This window comes from Myotis nattereri (assembly GCF_964212035.1).
Source record: "Myotis nattereri genome assembly, chromosome: 1".
NCBI lineage: Eukaryota > Metazoa > Chordata > Mammalia > Chiroptera > Vespertilionidae > Myotis > Myotis nattereri.
In genome coordinates this window covers 177,977,023-177,992,371 of record NC_138075.1, presented here as the reverse complement: position 1 = coordinate 177,992,371, position 15,349 = coordinate 177,977,023, and the positions used below count along the sequence as shown (strand labels likewise).

The window sequence follows — 15,349 nt, the reverse complement described above, 5'->3', positions numbered from 1 at the left end:
AAAGACATCTACAGGAATATTTATAGCACATTCATAATAGCCCAAACCTGAAAACAGCCTAGGTGCCCATTAATAGGAGAATGGATAAACAAAGTATGGTATAATCATACATTGAATGGTTCTCAGCAAGACTAACAGATGAACACTAACATGGTTGAATCTCAAAAACATAAGTCTGAGTGTAAGAAGCTTTACACAAGAGTATATACTATATGATAACCTTTATATAAAGTTATATAGCAGGCAAAACTAACTTAAGGTTTAAAAAAACAGAACAGTGGTTACTTCTGGGGATGGAGGGTGGGAACAGGGATTGACTGGGAAGGTGCATAATAATAATAAAATCCTCTAACTTAATAGGGATTGGGGTTAAACAAATACAGGCATTTATAGACACTTAAGCAAATATACACGTAAGATTTAGATGGTTCACTCTATGTATATTACCTCAAAAGAAAAAAAAATCTAAACAAATAATGAACTCTAGTTAATTATTTACTTGCTGAAACATTTAGGGGAGGTATACTTCTATCTGCAACTTCCTTTTTTTTTAATATATTCCATTGATTTTTCACAGAGAGGAAGGGAGAGAGATAGAGAGTTAGAAACATCGATGAGAGAGAAACATTGATCAGCTGCCTTCTGCACATCCCCCACTGGGGACGTGCCCGCAACCAAGGTACATGCCCCTGACCAAAATCGAACCTGGGACCTTTCAATTCACAGGCCAACGCTCTATCCACTGAGCCAAACCAGTTTCGGCTGCAACTTCCTTTTAAATTTTTCAAAAAATAAGATGAATTAATGGATGGATAGCAAGATGGATAGATGCAAAGAGATACAATGAGGCAAATATGGTAAAATGTTAATATGATAATCTAAGACATGGGTAGGGGTGTTCACTATAAAATTATTTAATTATTCTATATGTTTAAAATGTTGGAGGAAATCAATAAAAAATAAAATGTATAACTCTTATTTACTGAGTGCTTCCCATTGCCAGGTACTGTACTAGATGTTTTATAAGCATTATATAATTTAATCCTCATAACCATTCTATGAGTTAGATGCTGTTATCACTCCCATTTTGAAAGTAATTAAACTAAATCTTCAGGAAATAGTTACTTGCCCAAGGTCACACTGAAACTAAATGAGGAATGACCTCAGCTCAATTTGTCTCTTAACTATACATTATATACATTTCCTCTCTGTGTGGAAGAAACAGAAGGAGAAAAACAGAACAAAGTCTAAAAAGAAAGAAAATTCAATTGGTAATAAACAAGAGATGGGAATATTTGGTCAGAGTCCCTGCTTTCCTCCCCTCCTTTTTTTTTTACTAAATTACTGGTTTATTGTAAAAGGGTATACCGTATTTTTCCTTGTATAAGACACCCCATGTATAATATGCCCCCACTTTTCCAACCCAAAATTAAGAAATCAATATTTTAAACATAAAACAGAACACACTTAGTAATTACCACAGGTAATGTTTACATACCAGTACTATGATATTACGCAGCATATCACTTTATTCAGCCTCTGTTGCATCACTGCTCTCTACTTCATCCCTGTTAGTTCCAGACATATCAATTTCTTCAACTTCTATTGTATCACTGCTGTCTTCTGAGTTACTGTCTCTATATGTGAGATCATCTTCAGAAACTGGTGGCATTTTCTGAGCTAATTTTGTTCATGTTCTCATGGCCAACCCTTCTCTCCTCATGAAATTGAAGCACCATTTTGCCTCTCCTGTAAAATCAACAGTGTTCATTTCACTTGCAAACATTCTTGCCTGACATTGACTAATCTTGGTTGACACACATAAGCCACTCTGGCGCTGCTCCATAATCCAAGTCTTAAGCCTCTGCTCCAAGTTTGCCCATTTTGCTGGCTTTCCTCTTAAGGCCTTCTCTCTCTTTTTTTGGCATCTTAAGGAGTTGTTCTTCCTGTTTTCTCCACTGTCTGATCATACACTCAGTGGGAAGAGGTCCAAATTGTCTCTCTGCAGCTCTATTTCCATGCTCATTTGCATAGCTGATTATATCAGTTTGAATTTTGCAGAGTAAGACAATCACTTACTGGTATTTCCCTTTTTATTTTTTGACATCTTTATGGGCTCAGAATGTTCTGGTCCTTGTTGCATCTGCACACTCTCCACCTCCACCTCCAATCGTGGCATCAGCTGACGTCAGAAACAATAAGGCTCATGATTGGAAGAAGCCTTTTTGACAAGGTATGGGCAGCTAAGCACCCGAGCAGCTCCCTCCTTGGCTAACTTCCATGTATAAGATGGCCCTCGATTTTCAGTCTAATGATTTTAGAAAAAAAAATGTCTTATACATGGAAAAATACAGTAGCTCAGGAACAGCCAGATGGAAGAGAGGCACAGGGCAGGCATGGAGAAAGGTCACAGAGCTTTGAGCTTCCACGCTCTCTCCAGGTATCCCCTCTCCCTAATTCACGTACTCACCAACCCAGATGCTGGTGCATGTCCTAATGGGACTTTTGTAGTTGTGTTTTGTTTGGTTGGGTTGGGTATATTGTTTTGTTTTTATCATCTTTTAAGACTAAACCACAAGCAGGACTGGCTACACAATATGTGGACCTTAGTGCAAAATAAACATGGATTTCTTGCTTAAAAAATTAAGAATTTCAAGAAGGTGAGAGCAGAGCATTAAACCAAACACAGGGCTATTCTAATATCCCACCCTGTGCAACTGCATGGGCCACCCACCCAGGCAGGAGTGGACCCTGAGTACAAGAACAAAACGTGGCTGGTGTGATTAAGATTACTACAAATTCCTCAAACCATCAAACAAGCCATTGTGTGGTTACTTTTCTTCTGTCTCCCCCTCCTGGAGGGTTTTCTATCCAAGGAAGCACAAAAGATAGGTTCAAACCTTGGTGGTCATGATGTCTGAATATCAAAGCTGCAGTAAGTCTCCATAAAAGACTGTTCTATGTTCTTGCCAAAATCAAGACACATTAGTCACAAAAGGTACTGATCTTCCCCCCACAATTGTTGTCACAGACACAGCTGGGAAATGCTGATGGATCATCCTACAAAAGTAAACAGGTTTCAAAGAGGCAGGCTTTGTCCCTAGTGGAATCAACTGGTCATCCATCACTCCCCTCCAACTCGAAAACCCACCGGGCAGTCAGAGGAAGTCCCCTCCATTTATGTAGCTGCCTTTTACCCTCAGGAATTCTAACCAAAGAGTTCATTTGTACTTTAGAGAATAGAGACCAATTGAAAATGCTTAAAAAAAATACAGCTCCCATCCATTTCCAGACCACAGTTCAGCAGCAGCTTAGTTGCTTTCTGCCTGGGCTCTCGCCCTGATCGGTAATTCTCAGACAGACATAAAACACAGTAGTTTTGCTATGGATAATAGGCTGTTCATCCACTGAAAAGACTTCTATATTTTTTCATGTGCTGTACAAAATGTTTCATTTCGAGTAGAATCAAAATGACAAATCCTTTTACATCAGAGAGTTGCTGGCTGCCTCAGGAAGCTAAAAAATACTGCTCCTAGAGAATAACTGGGGGATTTTAAGAAACCCCAGCTAGGGAAAGGCACGGGAGACATGGCCTCCCTTTTCTTTCTGCATCAGCTACTGCAAGGGTTATTCAAATTAAATGATCGCTCTGTAAGCTGTGATAACTCTACATTCAAAAATGATTCCTCAGCCCAGCCAGCGTGGCTCAGCAGTTGAGCATCAACCTATGAACCAGGAGGTCATGGTTTGCTTCCCAGTCAGGGCACATGCCCAGGCTGCGGGCATGATCCCGGGTGGGAGGCAGCCGATCAATGGTTCTCTCTCTCATCATTGATGTTTCTATCTCTCTCTCCCTTTTCCTTCCTCTCTGAAATCAATAAAAATATGTGTGGTTTTTTTTTAATGGAAAAAAATGATTCCTTGGATTAATAAACTTAAGATTTCTACCTAAGAAAAAATACAAGGAAATGCAGCATAAAAATGAATTGTTTTGAGGACTTCCAGAAAGTCCTTCATTTTAAGGGGGAGAAATGACTTAAACTGGACATGGAGGATATATGTTGATTCCCTAGCACTTTCTGGGAGGCTGCCTCATTATGGGATACAAAAGCCACATTGCAAAATCCAGAAAGCCAGCATGCTTCCACAGTGACGGAGAAGCTCAGCTGCCTTCCTTTTGGAATGCAAAAAATGCTATGCATTTTTTAGTAAAAAAGAGTCTCCTCTTCTTTGCAGACTTTGCTCTCAACAGACATGAAAATATGTCAAGAAATGCTGCCTCACAGGAATGGCTGGGCTGACCTGTTTGGATCAAAGTCTCTTATGTCTTGGTAGGAGTTGGGAACAAGGATAGGTAAAATCAGCGTGGGTTTTTAATTTGGAGAATTTGCCAGTATTAGGGCAACTGCATCCCATGAAGCAAACCACTGGAATGAAGACTTGGGGTAGATTTCCTGCCAAGCGTGTTTTCAGCACAGATCAATGCACACCTGCCGTGAAGTGCAATGCTAAGGAGGTGGCTAGAGACATATGTGCATATTTATAGCTTCAACTACCTCCAAGCACAGCCAGCCTCTCCCTCAAATAATGAACAAATGCATAATTTACCAGGGCTGGATATGCAACAGACAATGTGTCTGATTGCAAGTAAACCAACTATTTACTACCCTTGTTTTTGTTGGATGTTTAGGGATATCCTTGGAAACCATCTTTTTTTTTATTGACTTTATTTTACTATTGTCAAGTAATCTGGGAGAATAGCATCATTTTAACCAAGATGGGAAAATGTCTATATTTTAAATAAATATGTTAACCTGAAAACCATATTGCTAATATTTTTTAATATATTTTTATTGATTTCAGAGAGGAAGGGAGAGGAAGAGAGAGAGAGAAACATCAATGATTAGAGAGAATCATTGATCGGCTGCCTCCTGCATACCCACACCAGGATGGAGCTCCCAGTCAGGGCACATGCCCACAGCCTGGGTGTGTGCCCTGACTGGGAATCAAACCGTGACCTCCTGGTTCATAGGTCGATGCTCAACCTCTGAGCCACATCGGCTGGGTTTTATTGCTAATATTTTAAACATATCACCATACGCACCTCCTAGCTTTTCTGCAAAGTGTCAAATTGGGAAGATGGGCTCTGAGATCAGTAAACCTGCCATCAACAGTTAACAGTTAGTTGTAAGATTCAGAGCAAGTACTGCGCTCCAAATCTTGTATTTCCTCTTCTGTAAAATGGAGGAAATGATTTTATGGTGTTGGGGTGTTGTGAAGATAAAATAAGATAATGTATGTAAGACACCCAGCCCAGGCCTCACACACAAAGGTGTTAAACACACATCTGGGTTCCTTGTCACTCTCTCCTCCCCTTCCCCTCACCTAGCCCTTGTGGGATTGGCCCAGTGCTGCCTGCACTCACATGCTAACAACTGCCTGAAGGTGGATTGGGAGCAATTTTAACAATCTCAAGTTATGCTACTTGTTAGTAGTTGCAATGAATAATATATACAACTTGTTCATCATTCCAGACAGTTTGTGCATTAAAAAACCACATGAGCAGCTTTACATAACAAAAGGTTTAAATGTGAGCCTCAAAAGAAATAAAGCTTGATCACTCAGCTCAAAATTCAGTATTTCATATTTTTGCCTTTCAAATTAGTTCCATTGAAGTGCTTATAATTACTTCAACCAACATTTAATCCACATTTTTCTCTAATAGATATTAGTCAATTTAGAAGATTCTCCCTCAAAAAATAGTACAGTGCTCTGGCCCAGGAGCCAGACCACCTGGGTTGGAATTTGACCAAGTACCCTTTCAGACCTTGATTTCCACAACTTTAAATGGGGACAACAATAGCACTACTTTTGTCTTACCCAGTTATTGTAAGAATTATATAAATTTACAATGCAAAGCACATAAGTAGTGCCTGACCCAGAGTATGAGTTCAAGTAATTTTTTTTCAATCTAGCTAGCCCACCTTTCTGGGGATCAGGACACTGGACTGCTCTCTTCAAATACAATGTGGTTACCATTTTGCTCAGTGAGTGGATTTTCCATCTGGAGCTCTACAATTCACTAGAAGGACAGAAGTATGAAACAAAAGGGAAACTGGAGGTGAAGATATACACACATCTGCTCCGCCTTAAGTCTGAAAGGCATACACACTGGGACATTTAGACCAACCACCTCCTCATTGAGAGAAAGAACTGGAGGGCAAAAAGATCAAGTAACCAATTCAAATTCAATATCTGTTTTCAACTTAAAAAGATTAAAAAAAAAAGAATATGAAGTAGTTTAATGGCTCCTTTATTAATGGTAATATCCAAACCCAAGTTAAATGACCAAGTTCCAGATTTCTTCTGATTTCTAGGTCAAAGTTGGGTGAGTTAGAGCTTTCTCAAACTTTAATTGTACATAGGAATCACCGGCATGAAATGCAGGTTCTGATGAAGCAGGTTGGTGGACCTTGAGATCCTACATTCCTTGGAGGGATAGCAATACTGCTGGTTGGCAGACTACGCTTTGAGGAACAAAGATTCAGAGACCTACTCCCATATAGTCTATTAGACATACTTGCAAATTTCTCTTTCCTAAAAGAAAGCAACCCAATATCCAAAGAAAACTGACCTGTACAAATCCTTGGCTGCAAGGATTGCTTACTTTGGGTTTTTACTATCCCTATGGGAAGTGGTTCAATTGGAGAGAATATGCTGCTAATGGAGGTCTGGAACTTGAAATTGACTTCCCCAGAGCTTACACTCTAGTGAGGGAGGCAATAAACAAGTAACCAAGTAAATAAACAGCATGCCAGGGCGTGATGATACTGTAGAGAAAAATAATGTGAACAAAAAAGATGAGTGCCATGGTGGGGTATTTAACAAAAGTGATCAGGAAAGACCTCAGTAAAAAGCTGACATCTGTACAGAATCCTGAAGGAAGTGAACAATATGGCTGTGTGGGTATGCTGGAGAAGAGTGTTCAAGATAGAACAAATGGCAAGTTCAAAAACCGAGGTTGGAAACAAGGCAGCCAGGGTCCTGGAGTTTTAAGAGTGAGGGCAGAGCAGTAAGAAATGAGGTAACGTTTTAAGTTGCTCTGCAATATTCCTTTGAGTCAAAATCATGCCAAAGTGAAAACAGGAACAAAACAATGCCATAATGATTTTTCTAACTTACAATGAAAATAAACTTTGGACAAGGGGAACTCGTTATCAGTGGACTTCAGTTTGAGCTCACTGGTGGACTATCTTCTCTACCAGAAAAACAGATAAATCAGTGTCCTCCTGACAAGTGTTACGAGAGGAAAAGTAATAAAGTCTTTAACACGAGAATGATAATTCCAAATGGTTAAGTAATTACAAAGGTGCATTGGAGTATGGGAAAGTGGGTGCTTTTGTCATCTGGTCAATGGGGTGTCACAAATTAGTTTGCCTATCAAAATTCTTCCAGCTAACGGATGCACCTGCCTAAATGCATACCCCGCCAAATATGCTTCTAACGATGTTGAACAGAAAGCTGCTGCAGAGCCAGGGCCTCCACCATCAGTGAACATCCGAAAGTTCATACTGGTGACACCACATATTCAAAAAGTATGTAGACCACCGTTCCTGGAATCCATGCCCTCCCAGAAGACTCAAATGAACACCAATGTGGATACACTGCAAATCACAAATGTCTGACAAGCCTGCATGCACCCCTTTTACATCATGCTACACCCGTGATGGCGAACCTCTGACACGCGAACTCATTTTTTTTGGTTGATTTTTCTTTGTTAAATGGCATTTAAATATATAAAATAAATATCAAAAATATAAATCTTTTTCTTACTATGGTTGCAAATATCAAAAAATTTCTATATGTGACACGGCACCAGAGTTAAGTTAGGGTTTTTCAAAATGTTGACATGCCGAACTCAAAAGGTTCGCCATCACTGTGCTACACCTTGTAGGGAATCCCTGTACCAGCCAAAGGGGGTCAGAGAAAGGAGAAGGAGCCCAGGACATTGACAGGGCAGGGGCAATGGCACAGAGTTATAGCCAAGCTTTGTGTACCTCCTCACTCATGTGAAACCTAAACTTGATTCTGGGAACCCATCCACTACTGAGAGGGCATTACCCATGGCCAGTGCCTCTCCTGTGCATACAGGTGGATGCTCAAGAGTCTATGATCTTAAACAAATAAACAAATCTTCCTTACATGGTTTCCCATCACAAAATAAAGCCTGCCAAGCCAGCGTGGCTCAGTGGTTGAGCATTGACCTATGAACCAGGAGGTCACGGTTCAATTCCGATCATGGCACATGCCTGGGTTGCAGGCTCAATCCCTATTGTGGGGCGTGTAGGAGGCAGCCGATCAATGATTCTCTCTCATCATTGATGTTTCTCTCTCTCTCCCTCTCCCTTCCTCTCTGAAATCAATAAAAATATATTGAAAGGAAAGAAGGAAGGAAGGAAGGAAGGAAGGAAGGAAGGAAGGAAGGAAGGAAGGAAGGAAGGGAGGGAGGGAGGGAGACAGGGAGGGAGGGAGGGAGGGAGGGAGACAGGGAGACAGGGAGACAGGGAGGGAGGGAGGGAGGGAGACAGGGAGGGAGGAGGGAAGGAGGGAAGGAGGAAGAAAGAAAGGAAGGAAGGAAGGAAGGAAGCTCAAATTCCTCTTCATGGCCTACAAAGCCCACTTATCCTGAACTACTGACTCCCTCAAGAACTCCATTCAGCCTTCAGGCTCTTCCAGGAGCATGCCAAGAACATTCTTTCCTCAGGGCCTTTGCAAGAACTGTTCCAATAGCCAGGACCGCATTCAACACACATTCACATGGCTCATCCCCTTGCTTCATCCAGGTCTCTGCTCAAATGTCACCTCTCCAGAGAGGCTTTACTTGCCTTGCCCATCTAGAGTAGCACCCATGTGACTCCGCCACCTTCCCCTCCATCATCGTTCTTTATAGCCCGTCACTACCTGACAAGATATTCTATTTGTTCAATGACGGTGTTCCCCCAAGAATGTGGCTGAACGTTTTTCTCTGTAGTTCACCATTGCATCCTCAGACCTAGAAACATCAGGCACACATTAGCTACTCAAGAAGTATCTGCTAAGTGAACAACTGAATGAGTAAGTGAATAAATTTAAGTCCTTGATATATATATATATATATATATATATATATATATATATATATATATATATTAAAGTAACTATATTAGCTTTCTGTGTACATTTTATCAAAATAGGAACTGAGGGTCTACATTTATTTTCCACACATACACTTCATTATCAAGTGATACATTTTTCAAGCTAAAAGAGTGAGAAAAAAAGATGTTACCAGTATTAGTGAACAAAACTGGAGGAATAAAGAGGAAATAGAGCAGAACAGCCCCCCCCCCCCCCCCAGGAGCATGGCAAAGACAGATGCTCCTAAATGACGCCATGAATGAGCAATCTAGGAGTATCACAAAGAGGGCGCAAATGGCTGCAAACATGTTTTCTATGTTGAATAAATAATAACTTAGCAAGAGGAGGTGCTCAGTGGATTCTTGATAAAGAGGCTAATTAATGATAGCATAATATAGAAATTAATTAGTGAATCTTCAAAATCTGCACAGAAATACAAAATATTTTTTCTCAAGGAAGATTACATTACAAATACAATTTTTATGGCCAATAGCTGAACATTCTTAACAACGTAATTTTTTTTCCTGAGGATTCATGTTCCATGCTAGTGACATCTTTTATTTATTCAATCGTAAGCTATTACATGGATCATAAACTTAAATGCCCACAGGAGTCAGGCAGGCAGTGAGGGAATGAGGGGGGTCAGGCTGGGGCTGCCTGGAGACGGCCGCCATGCTGCTCCCATTGGAAAGTCACCCATGTTGTTAGAAAAACTGGGTTTTCTGGTAAGGTTTCTTGACTTCTATCACTGACAATGAATTCAAACATGCAAATAAGACACATTTGCAGCCACCATAAGCCTTCAGTTTGAGATCTCTGATAAATTATTTAAACACGAAACTCAAATGGAAGGATAATAGAAATAGCCCTACTTTCTAATCATCTGATCAAATTCCCAAAAAATATTTGCTCTCTACACAAACCCAGGTCTTTTTGTTAGTTACAAATGAGGGAAACTTTGAGGGAAATCTGAGATTCTGCATTAAGATAGCAGGTAGGGGCTTTATAAATGGTACATTAATGATAAGATGAGTTCATTGTTATCCATAGACTCAAGGTTTTTGTGTGATTACATTTATATAGCTAATAATTCAGTTATCAGGTATTCATTAAATAACCACAAGATTATGATCAAAATATAAAGTACTTGAAAAGCCAAGTAAAGGAAATGGCTGGCATATTCACTCCTAATCTATTAGTTTAACTAAGAAATGTGCTTACAACTAGCATAGAAAGCAAAGACCATTCGTGTTTGTGGTTCCACTATTTACAAGTGACCTCTACAAAATCATACAATGCGAAGATCCATCAGCTCATTGAAGATTAACTTGCTCAATGAACCAGCACCTGCTTAGCATGTGCATCTCACTGCACTTTTGTCATTCTGTCTACATCATCACACAAAAACTTTTACTGTATCTAAAAGAGGTTCATTTAATTTTTAAGTCATATTTTTCTGTACTCTGTGATCAAATTTAAATGCTGCCCCAGTAACAGCACACTGGGAGACTCATGAAAGTACTGAGATGCTTCTCTCGATAATGCCAAGATATACTTCACCTATGTGCATGGAGTGGAAGCAGTCCTTACCTTCATAAGCACTCCCAGTGCCGGAGGCTTCCCCATTCTTTCTGCTCTCAGTTTCCACCTGGTTTCACCATCTCAACTTGCATTTATTTCCTGGCTCCTGCTCCCTGCTGATCTATTCTCCCACTCACCAACTTCTACAAAACTCAGCCATCTCTTTCCAGACTTCCGAGCTTAGCCTGCAAGCCTAGTGGGATGATGCTAGGTCCAGTTGCAGACAACAGACACTATTATAGCTGGTTTAATTTTTTAAAATGTTTATTGCCAGGTATTAGGTGCTTAACACAATCATTAGAGGAAAGGGAGGAACAGACTAAGCCAAGCTTCCAAGCACAGCAACCATGTCACACAGCCTCTGTCATGATCTAAAAAGCTCCTGTTGCAAGTGCTGAAACACAGCCCTCCAGGGAGCTGCTGATGGAAGTCAGCCACCTCCACCAGAATGGGAGAGCCCTGCAGCTGCAGGAGCCAATGGCTCAGGAAGTTAGGACCTCACACCTTGCCTCTGGCTCCATTTCTACATTTAGTATCTTCCCATAGGAGGAATCCAACTCTTGCCTGGAAGAGAATCTCTGCCGGTTTGAATCTTGCAGCCCCTCCTTCAGTGTCAAGTGTACTAGAGGGAGGTTGGGATGGAAGAGGTCCCGCACAGCAATCCACAGTGAACACCGCAGATTCCCTCCCAGGGATTAAACCTGTGTGGTTCTTATTATAATTACTGTTCTAGTTTTCATACGAATCTTTAAATCTCTAAAGACAAAATCAGAATAATCACCAGTAGAAAAATAGGCAGTTAGTGCTAATGTCTAGTACTGAAGATGTAATGGGCATTTCTGGGTGAAAGGAGAGAAGGTATAGGGATCACTTGAAGACTATCTGAGTAGCTTTCCTCAACAAGTGGAATGTCCTACTCCCTGAGATGGGATATAGTAAACCCTTTATGTCTAAAGGTCAAAAAATTGGAGGTGCCAGACCTCCCAGGAAAGAATGGGGACTTTGGATTCATAAAATAGTAGCTCTCTCACCCTAATGCAAGAACAGCCCAAGCAAGCTGCTACATTAACGTCAGCTCTCATCATGCTGCCCCCTGCAGGAGAGGCCATCCAATAATTCCCTTCACCTTCACATGAGATAGAGATGGGGATTGATGTCCCATAACCTAGAAAAAGGCCCATATCCTTAGCCATATTAGGCCCATATCCTTAGCCATACTAGGGCATGGCACTCAGCTGAGGGAAGGGGAACATGGACACTCTTATTGAAGTGGTGAAATTTACACAACCATGCTCATTGAGACCATGATATACTGTATACCTGGTCCCACTGCTGCCCTAAAATTTTCCTGGTCTATTTCCTATAAGATTATTCAGAGAACTTGTTTAGAATATTTTCCACTTTCCTTATAACTATGTTCTCCCACTTAAAACACTTCTCTCTCTTCTCTCACCTGCTCTAAGGAAGTTTCCTACACCTTTTAAAGCTACTGCCAGTCTCTCTCCCCTTCCAGATCTTCTAGGTTATGAGTCAGGCTCTCTTTTTATAAGCAAAGTTATAATGAAACACAGCCAAGTCCATTATTTTACCCATTGTATATGACTGTCCTCATCCTGTAATGGCAGAATTAAGTAACAGAGACCATCTGGCCCACAGAGTCTAAAATATTTACTATTCAAATCTTTACAGAAAAGTTTGATGACCCCTATTCTAGAGGATCTATCCCTTTCTATCCTCTGACATTTCCTCTTATCTATATCTCCCTTCTCTCTGTTATATTCAACTTTTCCATTGAAGGTTTTCCTTCCCTTCATTCAATCACTCTTCAACCAACCCCAACTGAACACCTCCTGAGTGTCAGGTATGGGGAATACAAAAATTAATAAAACACAATCCCTGTCCTCAACCTGCTTATGGTCTAGTAAGGGAAGGCAAATATGTAAGCAGCTAAGTTTTCCCTGGTATTTCAGAAGTAATGCTCATTTCTACCTGGGGAGTTAAGGAAAGCCAAACATACCAAATAAGTCCAGAAGAACACACAATTAACAAATACTTCATAAAGGTGGCAAGTCTTATACACATTTTCATGATTCTAACAAATACATCTTCCCTTAGCCATCTTCATCCTCTATCTACCATTCCACACACTCCCTTTCACTTTATTGCTAATGTTCTTGACCTTCAACACATTCTGTAAGTCCTCGCATCCTGGTTCCATTTGCACTCTAATGAAATTAAAAAGTTACCAGGGTCCTTGACTGACCTGTTTACAGCATGGTCTCAATTCTCATCTATCTCACCCTTCAGTACTGGACTGTTGCCCACTCTTGCCCACATTGTCCTGCCTAAAAGCCTCCATGGCTCCACCATCCAAGTTTCAAATCCCTCACATTATCATAAAAAGTTTATTCACAATCTCTATGGGCCTTTTTGTCCACAGACTACTTTTCAAATGCACAAGCCTCCCTCATTGTGTTGTATCTCCTTGCCTTTTCATGCTTTGCCCCTTGCTAGGTTGGTCTTCACTATCTTTCCCCAATCTCCACACTCCTACTTATTCTTCAAAACCTAGTTCAAATGCCACTTCTACTGTAACAGTACCCCAAGTTGACTTGGTTGACTCTTCCCTCCTCCTTTCTACTCTCAAAGTATTTGGTACGATAGCTCTACTGAGGGTTCTGGACTCCAAGCATTTGCTTATGTGTACGACTCTCTTGCTTTACTATGTACGGGAATCAAGGCTCATACTTCTTTAAATCCCAAGTACTTGGACTACATCCACCTAAAGCTATACTAAATAAATGATTAGAGTCACAGCTAGGATTGGCAGTTCCAAGCAGGAGGAAAAAAATCCAGCTTCTTAAATATATCAAGACAAGTTATTTCTCAGGCACACTCTCCTAAAATTCAGTAAACTTTCAGAATATGCAAATGATAATAAAACTTCCCTCAGTACATTAAAGTGACAGTTACATGAAAATGACATAAAACTGCTCCCTAAGGAACCATCTCAAAATAGCACCAGATGAAGTCAGGCTTTGCATTAAGAAGGGAACCATGAAAGGTGTGTGTGTGTGTGTGTGTGTGTGTGTGTGTGTGTGTGTGTGTGTTGTTGTTGTTCTCATTTTTAGTAACAAAGATGCCACAGTTTTCAGCATATTTGATATCATCTCTGTCTTTAGAACTATGGGCAGAAAAGTATTTATTATGAATGTTAAGCATGTGACAGTGGAGGATTACCGCTTTTAGGCAAATAAACACGAGATGTGGCTTTCTGGTCCAATGGGCCAGGCTAGCAATGGGATGCTCCACCCTGGAGTTGTCCCAGTTCTTGAATACAGAGTGAGCCACTGGCTCGAGTCCCCATCAGAGTTTATCCCAGATGCTGGGGTCCCTAAGAGCTTCAGGAGTTAACGAAAACCCTGAGGCAGGAGGAAGGCGGCAGGGCACTTCCACACAAGAATATTCTTGGAGTGCAACAGGCATATAGTGTTGGGAAGTTAGAACATCACTCCGCACACATTCACGAACAACTGTATCAGATTAAACCCCTAGCAAAGCCCGTTGCCAATTCTGCAGGACAGAAAGGCATTCATCATCTCCCCGTAAAAAATTTCCACTTTCCTGCTCCTGCGTGTATCCAGCTAGTCAGTGTCAGCGCAGAGCCCGGAACTCATAAGCTTTGTGGCTTTCAAGGTGACAGCTGCGTTTCCCAGCCTATGGTTGCAGGCAAGACAGCATTTGTAATTGTCTTGTTGGCTAAGGGTAAAACAAATTCACATTTAGATCACAACAGATAAGCACTTCCCCCGAATTAATCACACATGGAAGCCAGAAAACACACTTCTATCAGGGAAATTGAATCTCATAATGGAAAACCCACGCACAATGAAACCAGTCCCCTTGAAATAGAGGGAAATTTTAGAATATTTACAGTACCCTTGTAGCGGGCGTTCTTGTTATGAAACACATATATAAAAGACAGCAGATAGATAAAGTGAACTGAAAATGCCAGGAGGTGAGTGGCAGTGAGGGGAGTCAGGCTTCTGGGGAATCCATTCACCCCAGCTAGTGAGATCATACTGATTACAGGCTAGGTGAAATTCATTTTTTTAAATTGATTTGGAAGAGGGGAAGGTAGAGAAACTGAAATATCAATGTGAGAGAGAAGCATTGATTAGTTGCCTCCAGCACACACCCTGACCAGGGATTGAAAACACAACCTGGGTATGGGATGTGCCCTGACAGGAATTGAACCTGCCACCTTCTGATGTATGAGATGATGCTTCAACTGAGCCACACCGGCCAGGGCTGAAGTTCATTGTAAAATGTACTTATTGCCGACTCACTGTGTGCTTGGCACAGAAGACCATGAAACCTGCTTCCCTACTCTACTGGCAGGAGAGAAAAGCAGCATAAGCCCTCTTGGTGAAAGCCCCTCACTATAGAAGCCATACCGAGTTTTCCCCTTTTCTTCTAACAGATGAATTTGGAAGATAAATTGTGCTGTTTAGAGCAGGACTGGGTAAGTTAGACTATGTTTTTTGGGCAGTAAGGAGCCTGGGAGAAAACAGATTTTGTAAAAAAGCACATT

At 40.9% G+C, this 15,349-nt stretch overlaps 2 protein-coding genes across 4 annotated transcripts in view; both read right to left on the bottom strand.

The window, feature by feature from the left end:
- RASGEF1B (RasGEF domain family member 1B) overlaps positions 1 to 15,349 on the bottom strand; it is a 525,540-nt gene that overhangs the window by 384,423 nt on the left and 125,768 nt on the right. The window lies entirely within an intron of this gene.
- Positions 1 to 15,349, bottom strand: part of LOC308522222 (succinate dehydrogenase [ubiquinone] iron-sulfur subunit, mitochondrial-like) — a 409,251-nt gene that overhangs the window by 268,181 nt on the left and 125,721 nt on the right. Inside the window, exon 1 of one of the 2 annotated variants that reach the window (XM_081095483.1) lies at positions 1,499 to 2,557. The exons of the other annotated variant lie outside the window; for it this stretch is intronic. The gene's annotated coding sequence lies outside the window, so the exon portion shown is untranslated. Of the gene's footprint in view, positions 1 to 1,498; positions 2,558 to 15,349 lie in introns of those variants that run through there. 2 annotated transcript variants of the gene reach the window in all.